This window comes from Zootoca vivipara, chromosome 6 (genome assembly GCF_963506605.1).
Source record: "Zootoca vivipara chromosome 6, rZooViv1.1, whole genome shotgun sequence".
Taxonomy (NCBI): Eukaryota; Metazoa; Chordata; class Lepidosauria; order Squamata; family Lacertidae; genus Zootoca; species Zootoca vivipara.
The window spans coordinates 82,636,483-82,657,628 of record NC_083281.1 but is presented as its reverse complement, the minus strand read 5'-3'; the positions used below and the strand labels follow the sequence as shown (position 1 = coordinate 82,657,628).

Genomic DNA, 21,146 nt, shown 5'->3' with positions numbered 1-21,146 from the left:
GACGGTGTCTTAAAAAAGGGGAAACACGGTAGATGGACCAATGGTTTGATAGCTCCTTGGAAGCAATGCCCCAGTGTATTTAGACAGCTACTCAAAAGTAACCCTGCAAAAGCATCCAGGTGAAGAACATGTGACCAAAATGAAAAGAAAAAAAACCCCACTTCCAGTGCCTACCTAAAAACCATCAGGGATGAGGCCAGTTATAGTGTCTATACAAAAGTCTCTAGGAAAGTTCATTATGGGGCTGCTGCCACAGGCCAAAACAGGGCCCTGTCTTGATTACCCTGACACTAACTACTAACCTTCTTTAGACAGTGGGACAAAAACAAACAAATCCAATGCCTCCAGTGATTATGAGTGTAACCAACTGGCCAGTTCACACGGGAAAAGGTGGTCTTTCAGATACCTTAAAATCCAAAACAGTGTAGGACAGGCAGGGCTGGTGAGTCTTTCGCCCTGAATTCCCATCAGCCACTGCCAGTGTGGCCAATGGTGTGGGATGATGGGAGCTGTAGTTCAGCAACATCTGGAGGCCCAATAGTTCCCCAACTCAGATGTATAATAGATCCGAGGACCAATACCTTGCTTTGTGCATTGCACTTGACTCCATTGTCCCTTGAGCTACATTTTGAAAACGCAGAGTAAACACACACATACATGTACCCACACACAATCAAATTACACAGTTATGATGGGGCTGCTGACTAAAACCTATGTTGGGGAAAACCCCCCCCCCACATGTGCTTTCTTTCACAACTGCTTCCTGGCCTCTTCCCATCTTTGATTATCATTTCCTTCCTTAAACATGGCAGGTGGGGTGTGGGGTGGAGAAAGGCAAACAGCACAATCCAAGGCATATTTGCACAGAAAGAAAAGTCACCGAGCAATGAGGATTGCAGCCGACACTTTCTCAGGCTGTGTGCTCTGAAGTCTGCCCCATTGAAGTGAATGGGATTTGTCCGTTGTAAACATAGATTGAAGACTGCAGCAAATGCCTGCTTATCATATTGCATGCTTATTGACAGCCAAACTTGTTAACTTTTATTTTTTAATAATAGAAAGTAAGGAGGAGGAGGGGCTGCTTTTGAGGGGTAAATGGCCTCCGCCTGCTCTCTCCATAGCCAAAGGGGTGAGCATTGAAATTCTCTAACCTGGAACTCCCTAATCAAAACAAAATTTAAAAATTCCTTCCAGTAGCACCTTAGAGACCAACTCAGTTTGTCATTGGTATGAGCTCTCCTGTGCATGCACACTTCTTCAGATACACTGAAATAGGAGTCACCAGACCCTTATATATAGTGAGATGGTGGGGAGGGGTATTACTCAGAAGGGTGGTGGGAATGGGAGATTGGCTGATAGGTGTGGTAAACCTGTTGACGACTGTTAACAACTGCAATTGGTCTTACAGGGAAAAGCAAGGGGTGAGATGGCTAAAAATAGCTGTATCATGTATAATGAGATAAGAATCAAATGTCTCTATTCAGACCAGGTCTCTCCATGGTTTTAAGTTTGGTAATAAGTAGCAATTCAGCAACTTCTCTTCCCAGTCTATTTCTGAAATTCTTTTGTAATATGACAGCTACTTTGAGATCTTGTATAGAATGTCCTGGGAGATTGAAGTGTTCTCCTACTGGTTTCTCTGTCTTGTTTCGACTACAGCAGACCAACACGGCTACCTACCTGTAACTGGAACTCTCTGTTCTTGCAAAGATTAAATTAAATTAATCCCATCCCCCATCCTTTCCTCCCTCCCCTCTGCTCTCCCTTTCTCTTGTGTCAAATCAAATTTGTAGTGTCAGGGGCTTTAATCAACCTTTGTGAATGGTTGGAGACCACATCAGCCACCCAGAAAGAGCGAGTGGGGGTTGGAACATTGATTTGAAGAGGAAATTGCATCTGGCTGTATAGATCCACATTTGGAAATCGGCTCAGCAGAAAGCAGCACACACACACCCCACACACTGCAGCATGTGCCTGAAGCTGCTTCTCAACTGATTTTTTCCCCTCTGAAACCTCATTAGGAAAATCCAAGAACTGTTTCACCTTGTGAGAAGCTGATAAGGAAGGGCCCTAGCTCAGTAGTAGAGCACCTGCTTTGCATGCAAAGGGTTCCATGTTCAATCTCTGGCATTTCCAGGTAGGATTGGGAGGCACCCTGGGCTGAAACCCTTGAGAGCTCCTGCCAGCCAATGTCTATCATACTAACCAAATGGTTTTGCTCAATATAAGTCAGCTTCCTTTATTCTAACCATTCCTTGGAATTAGGGCTGCTGAAGCAGAAAGGGCTGTGTTCCCCAGTGAATGGGGTTGCATCATAGGGCATCTTTATTACAGATGCCACTTGTTTACGCATTCATTTGGGCTCCAGGTAACATTTGTTAGGGAGTGGACTAGTGTTTAGGATTTTGGTGAGAGGAGTCAGGTTCAAATCTGCCTCCCATAATTATTATCATGAAATAATGATTCACTATTTCAGGGTCTGATTCCCACATGCATGTCCGTCAACTGATGCTTGGACACTTGGGGTTGTATCCAGTGCTAATCCCACTCAGAGTAGACCTGTTGAAGTTAATTGGCATGGCTAACACATATCCCATTGATTTAAATGGGTTTCCTGCAAGTAGGACTTAGTTGGCAACTGCTCACAATTGCTGGCAGCTGAATGTGTGAGCTCACTGAAAAGCATCATGTCTGGAGGGAGACTAAAGGTTTATTTTGAATGTGTTTCATCTTAATGGTTTATATCCCACCTTTCTGTTACAATCGCAGTTAAAGTAGCTTACAAAACCGAAATATAAACCACGAGATAAGTTAAAAATAAGATCCTTGACAGGCACATCCTAGACAAATGCAGGCTCCACCAGGGTTGTCCCATTCACCTGCATTTCCATCGCTTGCTGTTACACCAATCAAGTGTGAAGTTTGTGTGAAGTAGGATCTCTGCTTTCATGAAATCTTGGGCCTGCTTCTCACTGAGGCGATGAGTTTGCATATACAGTAATGCTAATCTGTGGTTTAACTTTAGCCATACTTAAAACAGAGGTATCTGACAGATTATCACTTAAACCAGGCATCCCCAATCTGCGGCCCTCCAGATGTTTTGGCCTACAACTCCCATCGTCCTTAGCTAAGAGGACCAGTGGTCAGGGATGATAAGAAATGTAGTCCAAAACATCTGGAGGGCCGAAGTTTGGGGATGCCTGACTTAAACCTTGGTTTGCCATGTTTCCACCTCCTGCTTCCCTCTTTAAAGGAGACACAAGCCGGGAAGAGCTTCTCCTTGCTCAAGGCACAGCTTTTACATGGTCACAGCTTCTTAACCACCATTCACAAGATGATGATCATGCACATATGATCCCAAGTACCGTATCTGTACAGCAACTGTCACAAGTTGGCTGGTGCAGCTCCTCCCACATTAAAGGTGAGTTTCCGGTCCACCCAGTGAGTCAGGTATGGGGAACCTTTGGCCCTCCAGATGTTGCTGAACTACAACTCCCACCAGCCCCTGCAAGCATGCAGCAACATCTGGAGGGCCAAAGGTTCGTCACACCTGCAGCACTTACGTGCTTAACCACTACTTTATGCCTGTTCCATCTGATGGAACTCCTGCAAAAAAATCTGGGCTGCAGTGCCTTTTAACACCTGCATGACAAGCAGAAATTCAACAGGTGACATAATTTTAACCCTATACTGTATCTGAAAGGAGATTTGTTCTATACATCCAAAGCAGATTCAACACACATTTAAAGCACATGACTTCCCTGGAAGCTTCCTAGAGACTCTCCTCACAGATCTACCATTTCTAGCAAGCTTAGCAAACTAGAGTCCCCAGGTTTCCTTGGGAGAAATTTGTGTTGTATCTTGAGCCCCTAATGTCAGGGACAAGTAATAACTCCCCTTGAAGCATAACTTGTATATTTCACTGATTATATACATCATGCAGGACTGTTAAATTTTGTCTGACAGGCTGTAGGGCAGCAAAAGCTACTGAACGGCCTCTGAAGACCCTACATGTTAATGTATACTGTATTGATTTTGCAAGGAAATGTTTACAACCAGCCTATTATAGCAATGCACTTCCTACGTGTGCAATGCACTTCCTACTTCATTTCTGGTTTTGGTGTTATGTTTATCAGTTTCCATGTTTATGTGTATGGCTGTTTGAACAATTTTTTGTTGTTGATGCTGCCCTTTTTCTTTTCTGAGGCTTGAGCTCAAATTAAAGCCAGCCTGTCTGCTCTCTCCCTCTTTGTGATGCTGTTGAACTTACAAAAAGCAAAATATTTTGTGTGTAGGGGGGCGGAATTAAGCACTGGGGAAATTTTCCGCCCCACACATCACTGGGCCCCCCTGAAGGTGCCTTGCCCAGAGACCTACCCCCTCCCACCAAGCGTGTGCGCGCGCACAGACACACACATACAAGCAAGCTTGGAGCCAGCACTGGAGAGACTTGTCTAATCTCACAATGGATCTGTCTGTACTAGAACAGGCTGAAACGCAGACCGCATTTTACCTTGTGAATGGGAGTAGCAGGTTGTGCCTGCAAGTCAGGCATTAGGATCAAGGGGTGTGTCCCTTAAGAGGGGCACCAAAGCCCCACTCTAAGCATAGTTGTTCCAGAGTCCAGCTGAGTCTGTCCAAAAGAATTTTGGCTGCCATGTCCAGCACCTGGGCTTCTGATGAAATACCGTATATTCCGGCGTATAAGACGACTGGGCGTATAAGACGACCCCCCAACTTTCCCAGTTAAAATATAGAGTTTGGGATATACTCGCCGTATAAGAAATACGACCTGGCGTTTAAGACGACCCCCGATTTTTGAGACGATTTTCCTGGGTTAAAAAGTAGTCTTATACGCAGGAATATACAGTAAATACACACACAGAGGATTGTGCTGTTACCATCAGGTAAGTAAGGCTCATGGAGGTCACTTACTGGATTTGCTTGCATAAAGCGTATGCAGAGGTTAGAGGGAGGGAGCGCTAACCATTCAAGCGGTATAAGGGCAGATCCACGACATACATTCAAAACCCATGATCTTGGGAGCTGTAGTTTCCCCCTCAGAATTACAGCTCCCAGCAACTTAACAAGCGGGTAGCTCGCAATTCTTTTTGGGGAAAGTCATATGTTTTAAACATGTATCTTACAGCGTTTCTCAACCTTGGGGCCTGGGGGGGCCACAGCTGTCGTTGGACAACAACTCCCACTGGTCCTACTAGCTAGGAATGATGGGAGTTGTAGTCCAACGACAGCTACGGACCCAAGGTTGAGAAACGGCGGGTAGGCAATACGGTTCTGAAGAAGGTGCGCGACTTGCAGCCTCAACTCTTAGCGCGGGGACCTTGAAAAGGCGCCTCCAAGAATAATCAGCCCCCGCGATACAACATGCGGCGGGAGAGGCAACAAGCGGGAGTGACCTCTGACAAGTCTTCCCCGCCTCCTGCCGGCTGCAGCGCCTGCTGCCCTTTGCTTGCTTTCCTTTCCCAGCGAGCGGAGCCGCGTCTCGCCCGCTGCGGCTGCCTTGGCGGCGGCGCCTCCTCCTCCTCCAGCAGAGCGCGTCTCTCCCGCTCCTGCTGCTGTGCCGTCGCATCAATCAAGCGACGCAGCTGAGCAAGCCCACCCGGCGGCCGGGCGGCTAATCGGGCGGAAGGGCGCGGCGCTGGAGAGGAGAGGAGGCGGGCGGGGAGGTCACTGCAGGGGCAGGCGGAGGAGAAGGGGCCACCCGCTCCCCTGATGGAGGAGGAGGAGGACGAGGCCAACGCCGCCGCACTGGCTGGCTTGCTAGCTGCTTGCTTGCAGCGACAGCAGCAGGAGAAAAAGAGAGGGAGAGACCCGCACGGGGCCGAGATGAGTTTGCAAACTCGGTGAGTCTTCAGTTCCGCCGCCTCTCACTTTTGCACAGAGAAAGAGAACGGTTTTCAGGGAGCAGCCACCTCTCCTCTCTTGGGAGGGGGCGCACGGAAAGAGTTACTGTTCCTACGTTACTTTGAACTCGCATGAGCGAGGTCGCGCCCGCGGGGAATGCAGCGTCGTTGTCAAGAGCCAGCTTTTTACCCATCTCCCGCTCCTCCCTTGCGGGTTCAATGGAACGTGTGAAAAGGGCTTCAAAGTTAAGAGGCGGCCTCCCCAAGTAAGGAGCTCTAAAATGCACTTTGCAAGAGTGTGTTGCACTGTGCTGCAGCTTTCCCTCCCCATTCCATTAAAATTAGAACCTGAAAGCAAACCTCATTGAGCTTTATTGAGCTCAGTGGGCCTACTTATTGGGATGAAGTGCATATAAGGTCCCTTTCTTTAGGTGCAATCCTGTGTACACTTGCCTGGGACCATTGCATGTGCTACGCACACACCAGTGCAATGGAATTTGCTCCTTGGTAAGCATGCATTGAGGTTGCAGCCCATTCCCATGGGGAAATCTGTGGCTCTCAAGGGCTGCAACTCACAACAGCCCTGGCTTGGCTTGTTCAGTGGGGTTTGCTCCCAGATAAATGTGCATAGGATTTCAGCTGTAGTTACACGCACGCACACATTGTTGCATTGGGGTTGTTGTGATGGCCTTCGCACCACCAAGGTCCGTCCAGTAGTTGTGCACCAGCACACGCTTTCTCTCCAGCCTGCCCACATCTCAACTGAGGGCAAACACCTGTGGTTGTTAAGGAGGGGATTCTCAAGGCTCGCTCTGTGTTGTCAGGAGAGTGTTCTTGTTATGGTAAATCCTCCTCCTTTCCTCCCCCCCCCCCCACACCACCCTGAATTCACATTTGCAATCATTTTGGTCCCTGCAGACCTTTAATTCTGCATGGCGAGGGTTTCTTTATTTGTGGTTTCACGCTGCTTTGAATTGGCGTTTATTCTGGTACATTGAGTTTGATTTATTGGGGGAAACGTTGAAATTACACCCTTTGGAGACAGCTTTCAGAGTCAGAATTCCAGTGCTTAATGGACGGGTGGCATGTTTGTGAGCTGTTCCTTGGAGGGGGCTGTGCAGGATTGGCCTGTTCTCTATGCTCTCAGGTGTGCTTTGCAGTCTGGTTTCTGGAGAGCAAGTGGTGGTGGCCCTTCGGCACAGAAAGTGGAAACCACAGAAAACTGAAGGTGAACACCATATAGAGAAACTAAGACTGCAATCCTAACTGGGCTCACCTGGGCGTAAGCTTCATTGAGTTCACCGGAATGTAGTCTGGAGTTGACATGGTTCAGGATTGCACTGCTGGTCAAGCCTGCTGAACTTGTCAGAGGGAAACTGAAAAGTCATATCCCCCAGTCCATTCTATTACTCCAATTTTGTGAAAACCTGTCTGTATGATTTTTTTTTTTGCACTGTATGATGTGCAGGTGTGATTGCATAAGCCAGCTGAGTTCCTCTCCCCAGTTGCCACCAGCTTGTATACCTATAGACATTTTCAGTTCATAGAATCATAGAGTTGGAAGGGACCATGAGGATCATCTAGTCCAACTCCCCTCCTGCAATGGATGAATCTTTCGCCCAATGTGGGGCTTGAACCCTTGACCCTGAGATTAAGAGCCTCATGCTCTGGTCTAGTTCTTTGAGAGCATTTTAAAAAGTTGTGTAGAAGTTAGCTGGCGACCTTTTGAGTTGAGATGGTCATTTTGTTGTTGTTGTTGGTTTGATTTTGGAATTTATTTTGTATGACGGGTGGGAGACCTCAGGCTGAGGGGAGGGCAGATGAAGCCCTCCAGACACCTGTTTGGCCCTTTAGACCCTCACCAGCCTTGCTTCATTCCTTCTTTGAGTGAGTTTTTGCCCGGTTGGAAATGTGTCCTTGAACTCTGATGCCTCTTGCTTGCCTGGCTGGAGGATAGAGACGGGAGTCTGTGTGATCCTGTGCAGAAGCTGTGCAAAGGTTAAAATTTTTACGTTTGCTGCTCCACTCGCTTTTGCCTCTGGCCCTGCCCACAACTGGCACGCGGCCCTCGGAAGGTTGTCCAGAAAGGAACGCAGCCTTCGGTTTGGAAAAAGCTATCCCACTCCTGCCGGAGGGAAGCCATGGCAGTTCATGTGCAGACCCACAAAACACTTCTCATGGCCAGCACTGCTTCAGTCGCAGGCATGACAGTTCTGGCCACACATTTGACTGGGGAGCACAACCCAGGTTCAGATGGGCTTGTTAAAATCAGAGAGAGACTGGGGTGGAATTTGTGTGTGTTTGTGTGGGGGAAGAAGAGTAGTAGAGGAGCAGGAATGCAAATAAATTAATAAATGGGGAGGTCGGGTAAGCGGCCTCATCTTGTTAGTGATGTGTCAAGGGCAGTGTAAAGGTGAGCTCCGATAAGTAATTTCGCTGTCAAAATTATTTAGAGATGTCATTAAAACTGCTCGGGGGCTGTCTCCACTGCTTCAGGGCATGAGCGACTGTTTTTAATTTGCTGGTGGCTTGGTGTCCCCAACTCTGGCTCGCTGGCAACTGCTTTCAGGCTGGCGGTGGGGGGAGCAGCTGTCAGCTGGGACTTCACTGAGAACATATGCAAGGCACTTGCTTTAAATTCCCCAGCGGGCAGTGATGCTCTGCGCCCATCTGCCCCATAGGATCAAGAAAAACTCCCTCTTTCTCACCCCCCCCCAATTGGAATGTAGAAGCAACACCATCCTTTAAATATTGGCTTTCTTTTCTTTTCTTTTTTTGCAAGAGAGAGAACGCTCTTTCCAGCAGCACATGTAAACATCTTTAAAAATGTTTTGTCCCCCCCCCCCTTCTCACTCTTCCACACATTAACTAATTCCTTGGGATGTTAGCTGGTGGTTCTGCTCTGTGCAGGCTGTTTCCTCCATCTAGACACTTGGCAAGGATCTGGCTGCACAACAGATGCCAGTGCTGAGCTGACCAGGAAGGGGGAGTCAGTGCAGCTGCCACCTTTCCATTCTCTAGTTTCCCTTCTCTCCTCTCCTCTCCTCTCCCCTCCTTCCACCGAAAGGCCTTATTGCTAAAGAGTTGCATTTTTTGGGTCAGTCCTAGTAGGGACTGTTTTGATCATTGGCTGTTATCATTCGTGTGCTGATGGGGTATCGTCCCATTGGTTCTTCTGTAGCCAAAGTCCATGGATAGGGGATCCGGTGGCCCTCCAGGTGTTGTACTCCAGTTCCCATCAGCCGCCAACTGGCACGGTCAGTGTCGTGGGTGAGTGGATTTGGAGTCCACCAGCATCTGGATTTCCAGAGATACATTCAACTTCCATTCCTTATCCTCCACGAATTTGTTTAATCATAGCTACTAGCCATGATGGCGATGCTCTCCTTCCGCTCTCAGAGGCAGCTTTTGGCTTTCAGGCAGGGGGGTCTCTCCCATGCCAGTATGCCTCTGACTACCCCTTGCTGGGAATTGCAAGTGGGGAGAGAGTGCTGTGTTGCCCTTAAGTTCTGCTTGCTGTTGCCAGTCAAGGCTTCCCATATGCATCTAGTTGGCCACTGTGAGAACAAGGTGCTGAACTAATGTCCTTTAGCTTGATCCCGGAGGCCTTTTCTTGCGTTCTTATGCATAGGTAGACACATCCATGTAGACTTTCAGTCCATTGGTCCATCATGCATAATAGTAATTCCCTTTTTGTACTACCCTTCTTCCTGTAGGAGCCCAGGGCTGTGAAAAGCATTGCAGTGAAAGCATCGGAAACTGCATTTCCAAAAATTAAAATTAAAATTAGTACCAGCTGCTGACTTTACTGCTAGCATTTATGCCTCAAAGGCCCAAGCAAATAGATGTATTTAATTGGCAACTAAAATACTATCGGTGTAGGGTTTGGACCCAGCTTCCTAGTTTTTCACTAACTGGAAGCAGCTCTCCAGGGTTATAACCAGAGGATCTTTCAAAGCCCACCTGGGAGATGCCTGGGTTTGAACATAGGACTTTCTGCATGCAAAGCAGATGCTCCTCCACAGAGCTTTGGTTTGCCCCTTAAAAGACAGGAACTTAGGAAGTTGCCTTATAAAGAATCAGGCCATTGGTTCATCAACTTCAATATTGTCTAGTCTACACTGATTGGCAGTGGCTTTTTGGATTTCAGGCACAGGGTCTCCCACACACCAGGGTTTCAACCTGGGCCCCACTACGCTAGGGCCACCTTTAGCTCTCTTGTGATGGGTCTGATACACTAACAGCTATTGAGCCTCCTCTTTTATAACTACATCTTTCCCTTAGCTCTTGTTCTTGGCCCTAATTTGCTTCCCGGATGATAGTGAAGACGGAGCGGAACTCATGCCTCCCCATGGGTTGAAAGTATAATCCGATGCAGGATTCTGTTGTAACGTGCCTGAAGGAGGCAGAAGGGTGGGAATTCCCAGATGTGCAGAAGGAGAGCCTTGCGCACATTCTGGATATGGTTAGAGCCCGGAGTTTTAATTGCTCTTGATTCGTTTTGCACATGGCGGAGAGGGGAGGACACCCTTGAGCAAAAGCTCTTTCCAATCGGACTTGCCAAATTGGCCAGCGTTTCAACCAGACCGTCTCGGTATTTTAATTATCTGGATACATTTATTATTTAAAAGCCCAGTTTAGTAAATGAGCAATTGTATAATTTCCTATAAATGATCAGCAGTCAGTTTTTTAAAAAAATAATAATTCTCTACCTCTCAAGCCCTTCTCCCCAACCCAATTTTGTGGCTCTGAAAGCAAAATCCTGCCGTTGCAACATGTTTTGCTAACTGTTGTCCTTCGTTGCGTGCATCTGTTAAGCTTTGCATAATTTATTCAGCTTTCTTGATGGAGGCGCTCTATGCCTTTTGAAACTTTTGTGTGCAAACGGGGGTGCGGCAAGGGAAAATCCAGAGAGGGGAAGTGCTTGTGGATATTTTCCATTTTTTTTCTTCCTGAAAATAGAAGGTCTATGATGCTGTACTTCAGACTGGATAGCTTGCAATGGGGTGCTCCAGATCTAGAAAGGCCTGGAATATTTCCTTACCTTAGTTAGATTGGCACTGCTGGATCAGCCCAGTGGCCCATCTAGTCCAGCATTCTCGTAGTGGTCAACCCAGATTCCTTTTTATTGTGTGGGGGATGTGATTTAAATGCATGTTGTGAATGCAGCCCACCGGTCAGGTTTCACTAAATATGGGCACTTGCAGAAGCAACAGTCTTCTCACCTCCCTGCAAAAAGATGAGAATGAATGCTCTGTGAACGAGTCATCTGAAAGTGACTTGGCTGTGTGCATATGTTCTTTTTAGTTGGGTGTTCTTGGGTTTTGAAAAAAGAGGTATTGACATGGTTTTTTCCCCTTCCGCTCAGGAAAAAAGCTAGCTGAAACGCATAAGTTTATTGAAAACAACCCTGAGGACTCAACAGACTTTTTTTTTTTTTAACAGTAAACAACTTTTGGGGCAGCAAAATGGCAAATGCAATTCAATGTAAAGAAGTATAACGTGGTACATGTTGGAGCAAATTAAAAAAAAATATCTTAATTTCACAAGGACACTCATGGAGTCTGAACTAGGAAGTGATGGACCAGGAGCAAGTCCTGGGGGTCATAGCAGATAGCTCAGAGAAGACGTCAACCCCAGTGTGTGGCAGCCCTGGAAAAGGCAAATTTAATGCTAGGGATCATTAGGAAACGAATTGAAAATAAAACTGCCAATATCATAATGTTATAAAAATCTATGGTGTGACCACATTTACAGTACTGTACAGTTCTGGTCACCTCACTCCCAAAAAAGATACTGTAGAGTTGAAAAAGGTTCCGAATAGGCCAACCAAAATGATCAAGGGGATGGAGCAACTATCCTATGAAGAAGTGTTACAGTGTTTGGGACTTTTTAGTTTAGTGGAAAGGCAACCGACAGGTAACATGGTAGAATTTTATAACATTATACATGGCATGCAGAAAATGGATTGAGAAAAGTTTTTCTCCTCGCATAACAGTAGAACTCATGGACATCAAATGAAACTGAACGTTGGAAGATGTAGGACAGATAAAAGAAAGTACTTCTCTGTGCAGTGCCTAATCAAACTACGCATATCGCTCCTCCAGGAGGCAGTGACGGCTACCAGTTTGGGTGGTTTGGACAAATTCATGGAAGATAGGGCTATCAATGGCTACTAGCCATAATGGCTGTGCTCTGCCTCCACAGTTGGAGGCAGAAGTACTTTTGTTTACTAGCTGCTGGAAACTGCAGGAAAGGGATGAGTCCTGCTTACTGGTTTCCCACTAGCATCTGGTTCATCACTGTGAGAACAGGATGCTGGACTAGATGGGGCATTGGCACGATCCAGCAGGCTATTCTTATGCTCTTTTTAAAAACACACACAAAGAGTTTGAGAGTTTGTCTACTTTCCCCCCATCATGCCTACTCGCCTTCTGGAGCCTGTGTTCATGTTGAGTTAGCACTTGGTTCGCCTGTTGTGATACTAACCTTCATGGACCTTTTCTCCTGGTGTCATCCTCGGTCCTTTTCCGTCAGCTCTGAACTGCCAGTGCAAAGTCTTTTTTATCTCTTTTGGATGCACTTACAGTTCTTCTCCTTTGTTCCTTGCTATTAGCTGCTGCTTCTCCTCCTCCTCTCACTGCAGCGGCCCAACCTTCGTGTGTTTTATTTTTAAACGGTAAGAAGGTTTGGGAGATTGTGATTTTTGCATGGAGCAGGAGTCAAGAGTTCCTAATCCTCTTCCTTCACCAGCTGTTTTTCTTGCTCAGAATTGCCTTTGCCAGCTGCTCTTCCCCTTGCAGGGCTCCAGCTGCGTAATTAACCTTGTAAATCAGGGACGGGGAACTTGTGGCAGTCCAGATGTTGTTTGGCTGCTCCCACTGCCCATTATCCCTGACCATTGGCCCTTGGGGGCTGGGAAAGAGATGGAAATGGAAAGCCAAAAATAAGCGGAGGAAGATTTATGTGTTCAGGTCACTTATGAGTTCTTAGGCTTGGTTTCAGTAGAGCAAGACAGAGGCAGCTGTGGCCCTGCAGATGTTGTTGGACTCCAACTCCCACCAGCTCGGGCACCCAGCCTGGTGAGTGGTCAGGGATGATGGGGAATGTGGTCCAGAAAGGAGACTTCTTGTTGTGTTTCTGCATGTGTGCCTGATCTGGCTCTTAAAACAAGGTTGGGGGACCTTGTTGCTGGACTCCAAACCTCCACGTGAACTGCAGAACGTGGTGACACCTTGCGTTTTTATGTATTTAGGAATCATTATAAGTCACTCTGAGCCCCATGGGATGATGGGTGGCCAAAACTGAACTAAATGAGTTGTTTTCTCCTCTTGCTTTCTAATTTGGTGCAACTTAACCTAATCTCTCACTGGTGACTTTTGAGTTTTGCATAGATCTCCCTCCCCCTTTCTCTGCTTGGTCTTGGGGAGGGGGTGCATGTCTGCACCCCAGTTTATTTATTTTAAAGTACAACCCCTGTATATGGGTTTAAACGCGTCCGTATATAGGGGTTGTATTTTAAAAAATTAACCTGGAGACGAATGTGGTAGGTCTGACTTCTGTGGAAATGGCATTTTGCTGCGTTGCTAAGGCAACAGGAGATAGCACCTGAAGACAAGAACAGGCAGGACTTCCCCTTCTCAGCTGTGGTGGAGCAATAGTGATCGAATGAGATTAGGTAGAATTAGATAATACTAAAATTCGCTATGGTTTTGATGCCAGCCCTTGATTAAATAAGTGAGAAAGTCCTGTCCCCTTGTAGGTAAAATGAATTCTCCTCAGATCAATAACTTTTCATATCCTTTCCCTGACCCCATCAGCTTTGTTTTTGCAGGAGTCTTATGAAGAAGGGGTTATGGCTGGCTGGTAAATAGATGTGCACCTGTGCCGAATGAAAGTTGTCCCTAATGACCCAAAAAATAACCCCCCAAATAAGTTATTTTTACTCTCTCTTTTTCAAGTCAGAAATTGTAAACATTGTTATTGGTGGGCAGGTGAGCTAGCAAAAATCATTGTGGAGGGTGGGACTGGATGACCCTTGGTGTTCCTTCCCATTCCACAATTCTATGATTCTATGAGCTAAATGGACCAAAAGTCTGTCTCTGTTTCAGGCAGCTTTCTGTGTTTCTCTGGCATGCCAGAAGCACATTTTCTCCCCTTAAGCTTCATACCAGTCAGGAGAGAGGAGGCGAGAGTGAGGTGTACCTTAAAGCGATCTCAAAAGTCTGCTTGTTACCTGTTTGGGGAGCGGAGCCAGCAGCAGCCCACCCACCATTCCAGGCAGGTCTTTGGGCGGCCAAAAGGGACAAAGGAGCTTTTGAGGTTTTTCTCATCTATCCTGTTTGAGGTTTGTTTGCGTTCCCCCCCCCTCTCCCCTTCCGGAGATGTTTGGCAGTTTTTTGAATGTGTGCCATGGAAGCTTTCCTGGAGTAAGCCTAACAGGTGAAGTCTCGCTGTACAGAATCTGTTGCAAGGAGCTTCTTACTGCAATTTTAAAATATATGTATACTCTGGATAAATGCCCCCCCCCCACCCAGTGGGTAGGGAAGTAAGAGACAAGTTCAGAGTGTTACAGTTAGTATATGAAGCCCTTAATATATTGGAACCAGTTTACACTACATATATGCCCCCACAACAGTTTCAGTCTGTGGAATCAGCCCCTTTACGGGAACTGAATGGTACTAGCTCTGCACTTGTAAGATATTGGCCTTTTGGTGTGGCAGCGCCTGCATTTTGGAACTCCTTGCCTATTGATATCAGGCAGGAGACTTCACTGTACTGTTTTTGGTGCCTGCTAAAAGCATCCTTGTTTAGGCCGGCCTTTCCAGACAAGTAGGAGTTGCATGTGTCTTATTTCTTTGGAGCTTACTTATTTGATTACAGCAAGCCCACAATGTACACAGGGGTTCTGTTCCCAGGGATCGTGCTTAAAGCCAAAAATGCATATAGTCAAAACACATGGGGTTCAGTGGCAGGTGGGATTGCGAAAGTCATTTTTCCTGGAACCCTGCCCCCTTTCCACCCCCTTTTTATTTACTGTTTTGCCATGCACATGAAACTTGAATGCATACACATTGCATGCATGCATGTTGTGGGCTTACTGTATTTTAAAATATCTGTTTTTGGCTGTTTTTCAATTGATAGTTTGAAAGTTTTATTGCTAAACATTTCGAGGTTAGCAATAATACACCCAAGCAGTGCATAAATTTTGTTACATCATCATCAAATTCCAAACTTGGAGTGGTATAGGGCCATGCTGTGAATATATTCTTGCAGCAACCTGAACACTCTCTGCACCACACAAAGTTCTTAAAACTATTCTTTGTGTGTGAGTGTGTGTGTGTGTGTGTGAGAGAGAGAGCGCTAGTTTTCAGTGAGAGAGTCTTTCAGTGTTTTACTTTGTTTCCACTTTGGGGGGAAAACAAAAAATCCTTGCAGATATAGAGGTGAATATTGTGGTCAATGTAAAGCATGCTGGCATTGGGGTATATTTTACATAATTCTGATTCTGCAAGTTGATGGGGTAGGGATACCGATCAGTGCAGCTTCCCCCAACCAGAAGCCCTCCAGATGGTTTGGACCACAACTCTCATCCACCCCAGTCAGGAGTGATCCAAAGCATTTGGTGGGCATCAGGTTGGGGAAGTCTGGAGTGTAATGTGTGGAAAACTAGGGCTGGGCGATAATCTGGTTTTCAATATATATCACTAGCTAAACATGTTTGCTCAGAATCTGCTTGGTGTACCAACACTGCAAGTTAGACTTGCCCATGAGAGGCAGCATGGCGCGATGGTTGGAGTGTCAGACTAAGGGCAGGGTGGGGGCAAAGCATAAGTTTGCATCCCCACTTGGCCAACAAGCTCCCAAGGCACATTAAAAAAAGCTTGCTCTCTTTCAGCCAGGCCTACTTCACAGGGTTGTTCTGAAAATAATAACGGAGGGGAGGACCACCAATGCCACCTTGAGAGTTCCTTGGGTGGAGGCTAGGATAAGAAAGAAATAGTACCGCTTTGTTCTTCCACTTAAAGACTGCTGTGTTTACAGCCGTAACACAAACTATTGCAAAGGACAGAAGATCAAGCTTTGCCCGTTGAAACAACGAGCCCTGTGTGGTTTTCATCTGTGAGCCAAACCTTATTTCCACACCTGGATGCTATTTGAGCCCCCAGTCCTTGTCTGGCTGCTTTTTTTTTTGTCTGTGTTTTTCTCTCCCTCTCCCCAGCCTTTCCTGTTTGGCCCTGGCAGGTAACAAAGACCTGGCGGCTTTTCAATTATCTAAATAACTGATTAGGGTCTGTTTTGTCAAGACTTGCACCTCCTTAAACAAACAAATTTCTCCCTTTCCTTGATGTTTGCTTTAACGATCTTGGAAGGATGTCAATAGCAGTGGGTTGTTCAGGAGAGGGGAAACCAGTTGGGGCGTACAGTTTTACCATTGGGAAATGTGCTGAACACTGCTCTTCTCCCTCCCCACCCTGCTCATAATGAGAACTGCCGTCCTTCAGCAAGGGCCAAACGTTTTGCCCAAAGGCAAGCGAGAGGTATGTTAAGCCGGGCTATGTCTACTAAGACAATGTTCAGTTTCAGGCACCTGCCCAAACAATGTTTTGCTTTTCTGTCACTGGCAATATTGGCAAATTCGTCCCCATCTGCCCAATCTCCTTCAGCAGCTACAGGCAAGATAACTATTGCTGACAAACTTAGCATGGTACTGCCTCCTCCAGCTAAAGTGGTACCTCAGGTTAAGAACAGTTTCAGGTTAAGAATGGACCTCCAGAACAAATTGAGTTCTTAACATGAGGTACCACTGTAGTTGAAAACATTCATCCTCAGTTGTCTCATGGGGCACTGCATTCAACAACAAAAGCTTCGTGCAACCAAGGTTGTGCGCAAAAAATTAGAACTGTTTAAAGCTAACTTACGTGATTGTTTGCCGGTAGCCCAGTCTGAGTCCACTGTCTTGTTACTATCAATGTGGCTGTTTATTTGCATCATATTTGTAATCTGTGGGGCATTCAGACACTTCTGGGGGGGGGGGATGAAGAAATTTGAGATTTCCAGACAGCTATATGTTGTAATTGCCAGACATGGAACCTCCCTATTTAGAGGCAGCATACCTGGGAATACTGAGATGCAGGAAACAAATTGCAGGCCAGAATCAGTGTCTTCATATTCAGCTTGAGCGCCCAAAGGTTCTTATTCTTTGTGTGCATATGTATATCTATCTCTACAAACCTCCATACTGTATAAGGATGTTAGAGAATTCTGCTGAACGTGGAAATGGGAGCAGAAATTGCTGCTGTTTGCTTATTCGTCCCATTTCTGGAATGGAAATCACTTGTATTTGCTGTTGCTGTTGCTTTCAATCCACAAACAATACATGATTGAGAATGCCGCCCCCCTCCATCTAGTCCAGCGTCCTGTTCTCACAGTCGCATGCGATGAATTCAAGGTGGAAGAGAAAATTATGCCTTCGTACATTCCTACACATCTATATTTGCAGATCTACATATACCAACCCGTAGATTCACTTAGAAAATTCTACCCCTCAGCAGTTCTTTCAATTGCACACTTCCACCTCCAGCCTTCAATGATCATTCTTTTGCACCCTGTATATGGAAAACACACAACATGCATCTCACACAACCATGAAGAGTAGCCACATTAAAATGCACACCCCAGGTACAGCCTCCTTTGGCTCGGATTGCATGCGCTCCTGGTGCGAGGGCCCGTGTTGCGGAATGGCATGCTCTGCTTCAGAAGCAGGCAGCAAAACGGCTTTATTGATTAAGGGGGAAGCAGGGAAGGTAATAGGCATTTTGCCCGGGGCGCCTCAATCACGTTACTTTGCCGTCACTCTCTCGCCATTCCAGCCGGAAAATTGGGTTAGGGAGAGATAAATAAATAAAGGAGCGGAGAACAGCGGGAGGTTGACAGGCAGCCAGATGCTGACCCCAAGCATGGCCACCCTGGGTTAGAAAAACACAAAGTGAATGTTGAAAATCTCCCCCATCACTCTGTGTGTGTGTGTGCGCGCACACACACACACACACACACACATCCTGGGGTTGTGTTGATAACTTAGCCTGCCGTTGCGATTTCATCTTGTAAGGCATAAAGGATTCACTGTGCAATGGCTGTGCAAGCGGAAAGGAAGAGATTTTTTTTGGGGGGGGGGGTCTGGAGTTAGGCTTGAGAGCCAGGGTTGTGAGTTTTGCCCTGTCTGACTATTGCTGTGTTGTTAGTTTGTTCATCTTGTTGCATCCCTCTTGTTCACTCCTACCCTCCAATCCCGCTCAAGGGTGGTATCCAATTAAGATTTGCTCTGAGTAGACTTGTAAAAAAATAGGCTTCTGAACATATTCTGGTACACATCACTGTTGGGGACCACTGTCACGGTCCTGGTGCTCACTGGTTACTTAAGGTTGCTGGCGCTGGCCCTGTCTCTATTAGTATCCTCTCTAGATTTCTAGGGTAAGACTAGCAGTTGCTACTAGCCTCAGCGGCTATGTTCTTCATCCAATGTTGGAGGGGTTCAGGTCCTGCTTGCAAGCTTCCCAGAGGCATCTGATTGGCGCTTATTATGTCCTTTTGTTGTACAGCTTCTGTTTTAAGGACTGTGGGGGGTAGGGGAAAATCCTATTTACTCTGTGGGATTCTGCTTTTGAGTGTTTCCCAGGTTTAAAAACAAGCCAAGAAGGAAAGAAAATCCCTTGCAAGTAAAAAAAAAGTGGCACATTTTTTGGGGGTGAAGGGGAAGGTTCTAATCATCCCTTCTGTGCTTCCCCCCACCCCCCCACCCCAGTTGCAGAGTGGTTCTGATTGCTGCTGCAGGCTGTTGTGGGAAGTTAATGGCATGTGGCAAATCCAGCAGAATTGTGACTAATTCATTGTGATAATTGTGGGCACAATTATGCATAGGTGTTGGAGCATTATTTTTTTCTGTGTCTCTGCTTCTGACCAAACCTGGCACACACTACAATGCTAGGCTCTTGGGTCATTGCACAGTGCTTTTGCTCCAGGAATCGATATTGTCAGGGGCGTGTCGCAGCGCCGGCTTGAACTAACACTTGGGCGGCCCGTTTATTTATTCAACTGCGTATTGATCTGCTGATCTGGGCTATGGCCTTGTGCTACAACTCTGGGTTACATCCAGAATGGCGCCTGTACTACAGTTCTGCAGGAGCGGAGACAAAGCACAGGTCGTGCTGCAATTTGTGGAGTTTCTCATCCCAAGAAATTTCTCTTTTCTTCTTCTTTTTTTTAAAAAAAGAGGCATATGTTTCTAGCCCTTACAGAATCCAAAACTGCCTGAGGAATGCCTGAATGTGGAGGCTAAGGTCCTCAATGGCTACTAACCCTAAGTTCTACTTCCGCTGGCAGAGGCTGCTGAATGCCAATTGGCTGGGATTCCAAAGTGGGGAGAGTTGCTGTTGCACTTACCGTAGGCCCTGCTTGCAAGTTTCCCTTAAGCATCTGATTGGGAACTGTGAGAACAGGATGCTGGACTAGATTTACCCTTGATCTGATCCATGAGGGCTCTTTCTATGTCCTTACAATCCCCCTTCCTGCAATGATCAGGAGTTGCCCTGTATCCACCCTTTCCCCTCCCCACAATTAACTGAAGAGATTTTGTGAAATAGTAAGACCACACAGAATAAATTCATTCAAGTCAAGTATAGTGGTGCAAAAGTCCTTAATTCGCAGAACCCTCACACGTGTTGCAGAATTTCTTGCAGAAATTGTTACTCCTGCTCCCTGTGCAGAATTAACATGCAGCCATGGTTGAAATCTTCGGTGTTGTAAGGCTAAGCCAACAGGCAAACCCCATCTTGGTGCTTTCTTTTCTAGAGACCCTTGTCTACATACAATTTCATGGCTGCTTCAAGAGTCATGCAAAGCACAGGTGGGGGAATCTCAGGCCTAGGGGCCAAAATGCAGCCCTCCATACATTTCCATCAGGCTCTCGGGACTCTCATAGGCCGTGCCCTTTCCTAGCCCCACCCCCATTCTCATGTCATGCCCCGCACTGACCCTCTTCTCTCTCTGGCTGGAAAAGTTCATTGAACTGTGATAATGACTCTTGCTTGCCTGGGTGAGAGGGAGGGTGTAGACACCTGGATTTTGCATTGCTTGAATGTAGCCAGTGGTACAAAGGTAAGAGCCACATCTGGCTGCAGGAGTTGCTGGAAGGAGGCGTACAAGATGCCATCCAGCCAAATTCTCTCTATGTATAGGGAACACCTCCCCTTGCTGTCAATCTTAATTGTCCTTCTTTTCAAAAAGTTTCCAGTGTTGAGACCTTGGAGAGAAGATGGGATGTCTTCTGGGTCTTCCTGCCATCTTTCTTCTGGTCCTCAGTTTCTTATTCCTCAATTCTGCCTGTCTGCCACGTGGGCTCCTGTGGGGTTAGCGTGGGAGCAATCAGGTGAAGGGCCTGCAAAATCTGCTTTCTCTCATCCTTGCCCCCCCCCAATTTTCAGTATCTTTACTCTCTCCTAGTCTCTTTGCAAATGTGTGAAGACATGTACTTTGCTAATGATTCCTAAATGTAGCAGCTGTTCGGTGCACCTGTTAAGCTGTCAAATGTTGCCACAACCTAGCCACTCTTGCTATTTGTTTGAGCTCCTGGTTTGTCCCCCATCCCCACTCGCCAGCGGCTTGACGAGTTTCCTAGCCCCCCCCCCAAAAAAAAGCTTTAGAAAGTGAACTCCAGGCTGAGAAGCAGAACTCTTAATGAGAGCTAGCAATTTCCCCCCTTTTGTGTTTTGGTTAGGAAGTCCTTGGGAGGCTTGCTTAGTTCTTTTTCCGTTCACCTTCATCCAGGAGTGGAGTATGAGGGTGGGGCAACATCACCTAACGTTCTGCAATATATCCTAAATGGCTATGGAACAATATCTAGGTAATTCGGCAAGGGATAACAAGGGGGAGTGAAATAAATGACTACAGTGCAGCTACTTCTGCATCCAAAGCAAGTGCTCTATCACTGAACTTTGGCCCCATCCCTTGAGAAAAAGGAATGTAGGAATCTGCCTTCTATTGAGCCAGACATTGGTCTGTCAACCTGCATTGACTGGCAGTGGCTCTCCAGGGTTTTAGACCAAAGTTGTCCCTAGCTCCAACTGGAGATGCTGAGGATTGAATCTGGGACTTTCTATTTGCAAAGCAGATGCTATGCCACTGAGCAAGTAACCATTGCAAGCTCAGCGATGCATCCTCCCCTCCCTCCACATGGTGCTATTCTGCTTCCCCAGGGCCAAAGTAGGCATTATGGTAAATCTG

The 21,146-nt window shown here is 46.6% G+C and overlaps 1 protein-coding gene across 11 annotated transcripts in view; it reads left to right on the top strand.

Annotated features, from left to right (window-relative positions):
• The window catches only part of SAMD11 (sterile alpha motif domain containing 11), a 159,805-nt gene that overhangs the window by 14,331 nt on the left and 124,328 nt on the right, over window positions 1-21,146 (top strand). Inside the window, exon 1 of one of the 11 annotated variants that reach the window (XM_035118505.2) lies at window positions 5,661-5,864. The exons of the other annotated variants lie outside the window; for them this stretch is intronic. The gene's annotated coding sequence lies outside the window, so the exon portion shown is untranslated. Of the gene's footprint in view, window positions 1-5,660; window positions 5,865-21,146 lie in introns of those variants that run through there. 11 annotated transcript variants of the gene reach the window in all.